Here is a 3,765-nt window from a genome sequence, read left to right as displayed (position 1 = left end):
GCCTGATTTACAACCAGCCTGCGGTCGAGCTGATCGTAGAGCACTCTCTCCCGGTGGTCGAGCTGATCGTAGAGCACTCTCTCCCGGTGGTCGAGCTGATCGTAGAGCACCGTTGCCTTGACTCTGTTAGGGGCGCATCCGGCTTCTTGCTTGCTGGGCATGCTGAAAAATGGATGCGCGCTAGCGCGCGCCCTGTAGTTTTCTTCGCTCCGGAGTTTGCTCTTGAGCGCACTCCGGCGAAGCGGAAGGGCGCGCTAGCGCACTCCGGCTTGAAAGCCTTCGTTTGCTCCGTTTGCTGGCTTAACAGCAGCGAGCTCCGCTTTCAGAAGCGAGCCAGAGTAGCGCGCTAGCCTAGCTAGCTAACGTTTTTCAGCTGGCTGTTATGTTAGTTGTAGCGCGCTAGCGCGCCTTCCCTCCTTCTCTCACTTCGGAAAGATTTAGCAGTATTTTCTTATGATGACCTGGTCGAGAGAGTACGATACATCGGTGTAAAAGATTGAGTGGGATCTGTGAGGTTGGTTATTGTAAGGCCTGGCCTGAAGTGCGCGGCTTACGAAAAGGTAAGCGGTTAGGTTGACTTTGCCCCCATTTTTTGCTTTTTCTGAATCTGAATCTAATCCCATTTTGATTCTCCGCGGGATCTCTGTTTCCCAGCCACTAAGGTTCCGTTCGGTCCTCTTCCCCATGGGTATGGTATATGAACGTGAGAGCAGAGCAGGAAGTTATAGCATAAGAAATCCTTCTATTCCAATAGGCCGAGTGAACTGCATGTGTCCTGCCTCCGGGGAATCACGCCTATCGAATGAATGATTGAAGAAAGAAATGCACTTTGTCCAGAGTTCGTTTTTCGACACGCCTTTTAGCTTAGCTCGTAGTGGAGCAAAAAAAAGACTTTTTCAATAAGCCCCTTAGGGAGCGGGGCCCCTCTCTGATAAGGAAGGAAACGATATAATCTCAATTTTATGACAAATCTGGTTCGATGGCTGTTCTCCACTAACCACAAGGGGATAGGGACTCTATATTTCATCTCATTCTATTCGATATTCTCGTTGATGTCGCGTAAGCTCCGCGGTGGCCTATTAAATAAACTATCTAAAAGAGAAATCGTGTTGCTTAAAGCTCATTTTTTTAAATTATTATTTTGCATTTTGTTTATACTCATAAATAATTATCTTTTAGGTGTACCACTGTTTGTTTTTGCCGACGATGGGGATGAAGCCGGGTCAGAACAGGAACCCGAGGCTGGCGTAGGCGCACAAGAATCCACAGGCCCCCGCCCTCTGGGAGAGGGTGCGCCTAAAAATGCTTCCAATTCTACTCCAACTTCTTCCGCAAGTATTTCAACCTCGTGTGAAGCGCATTGCTCGAGTGAGAGCGATTCAGGCGGGGAGATATACTACGATGCAGAGGCGGAATCATCACCGTTTACTGCAGAGGAGCGGGAGGACTGGGAGAAAAAAATCCTTTCCACCTTTCGAGACAAATTAAATCATTTCGAATCAGCTCGCTCTTTCCCTAATAGGGACTTAAACTTTATATCGGATAGCGATATAAAATCATTTTTAAACTTGGGTCGCCATCGTCTTGAACTCAATAAAAACGATCTCGTACGTTTATACGAGAAAATTCAAGACGCCAGCGACAGTGGATCAAAAGATCCCTTTCGACTTCAAGTCGAAATGTTCATAGGTGACTATGGTCACTATGGTGACTATAATAAAAAAGAATTGAATGCTCAGACTTTTAGCGACACTATGTGTTTTTGCTTTTATTTTGTTTGTTTTAATTTAAACAGATGATGAATGTGTGCAATGGTATCGGTATCGTCAAAAAATGAGAATGATGAGCCCGCTCCATTTGTGTGGTATGAGGACAGGAAGTTGGGATGGGGGTGTAGTCTTGTTGTGCGATGGTACCGTCAATAAGAACGAGGCCCGCCCCTGAAAAGGGGCGGGGAAAGGGAAGTGGGCAGAGGGTTCCTTTCGCTTGAGAGTACACTACGTCCGGTTCACCAGATTCTACCACTGCTTTTAAAAATGATACGCGCTTGCGTACAGTTATTGCCTTTCTTTCCGCTCTTACTGTAAGGATTGTCGATCTTTAGCCCCCGCCCTTGGTTACGCTCAATTAAAGTTGCACCCGATTTTAGTTTTGTTTGGGTTAGTATGTAGTATTGACTCATCAGGGGGGTTGGTTCATGGTATAGGAAGAAGACACAGGGGAGTTGGAATGGAATATAAAGATTTGGTGCCATGTTAGCTCTGTTCTTGTACTTAGTGTCGCGTAAATCTGAGTTGAGGAGAGAAACCGGCAACTTTCCACCCTTTTGGGCTCGGTTCGAGGACAGAAGTTTCCCAATAAGACCATTTCTCCCAAGGCAGCTATTCGCGCCACATGGACCACAGGGAGCTGATGGTATGTATTTGGGGAATTTCGAGGATAGGTATTTAGGCGCATACGGTGCTTTCAACTTGTATGGGTGTTTTTCTCCGTGGGCAGCGTACACGGCGAATAAAAGGCAACTACCCTTCAAGATAGCTGAAGGCAGAGGCGCCTTACTCCGATCGCCAGATAAAAAACCGGAGTGGATATTAATCGTTCAACCTCAAGAATCAAGGCCTTCCGGTTGAGCGACGCCCTCCTATATTCGTATTTGCGCGATACCAGACTCGTTCTGGCGGTTTGCGCTCTCATTGGCTTTTCCGCGTGGTGGAGATTGGCGCCATCCCGATTGCTGGAGACCCCCAATCCCTTTATTCCGGGGACCTTGGATTGTTGTTTTCGGTAGTTAAGGACACATTTGTAAACCACATTTGCAGCTCGCATAACGTTAGCAGTCCTTGCGCCTGCGGGGAACCTCTTTCTTATCTTAATAGTTCAGCTAGAATTCTATTTGAGGCTCCCTCCTTCTATCCCTTGCTACTGTTCAACTGGAGCGGAATATCCTTTGCCCTAGGGGCTCGGGGATATAACCTAAGCTCAAAAAACAAGCACTACCGCGAAAGGAACAAGGGCGAGATGGATAGGCTAGGATCGGGGAAGGTTGGAAGCTCAACCATCAACAAAAATGCTCGAGAGAAGGGCTGGGCTCTAGAATAGCGTTTAAGCCGTGCGTGTTGAACCAGCTCTTTGTTGGTCACATATGAGACCGATCAAGTGTAGGAATTAGTGCTGGAAATTGACCCGGAAGGCAATGATAATTGTCTTATTTTCATTAGAAGTATAGCTATAAGAGAGCTATATAGCTGAGGTGAGCGAACAAGCAAGCCTCCTCTCATCCCACAGGAGGAAAGCCATATATATATTGCCTAGGAAAGAAAAACAAGAAGAATAGGGACCTTTCCTCCGATATGGGAGATGGGTGTTAGAATAGAAGCATCGGCCCCGGCAAGCCGATATGTTGATTGCTAGGAAGGCTGTTATGTTAGCGGAACCAAGAAATAAATATCATAGTTATCATCCCATCCGTTGTGACCCTGACACGGCCTTAGTTAGACCGATTGCCTGGGCGGTCAGAAGTCAATAAGATACTAGCTGGTACGAAGCAGGTAAATTGTGCAGGATCGAGCCGCCCTGAAAGCAATTCATTCGGGCCTTCCTGCTGTACAGCCACAGGCTTGTGGTTTGATCTGAGTTTGTGCCGATCCAGATGATATGCTTAAAGCTTCTTTGTTTGGGTTGGCGCTCAGTCTCGAACTGAACGAGGGCTATCCCATTGAGTGGTTTCATCCCCGGTCATTCGTCTCCCCGAGATGAGGTATGGTT

General features: G+C 47.1%; 1 protein-coding gene across 1 annotated transcript in view; it reads left to right on the top strand.

Annotated features, from left to right (window-relative positions):
- The window catches only part of LOC122071019, a 4,243-nt gene extending 3,652 nt beyond the window's left edge, over positions 1-591 (top strand). Inside the window, exon 1 of the mRNA XM_042635288.1 lies at positions 1-591. This exon is cut by the window's left edge and continues 3,652 nt beyond it. The gene's annotated coding sequence lies outside the window, so the exon portion shown is untranslated.
- The last annotated feature ends 3,174 nt before the right edge of the window (positions 592-3,765 follow it).

The sequence above is a fragment of the Macadamia integrifolia genome, unplaced genomic scaffold (genome assembly GCF_013358625.1).
Source record: "Macadamia integrifolia cultivar HAES 741 unplaced genomic scaffold, SCU_Mint_v3 scaffold_173A, whole genome shotgun sequence".
NCBI classification, from domain to species: domain Eukaryota; kingdom Viridiplantae; phylum Streptophyta; class Magnoliopsida; order Proteales; family Proteaceae; genus Macadamia; species Macadamia integrifolia.
This window is presented reverse-complemented; position numbering and strand designations above follow the sequence as displayed.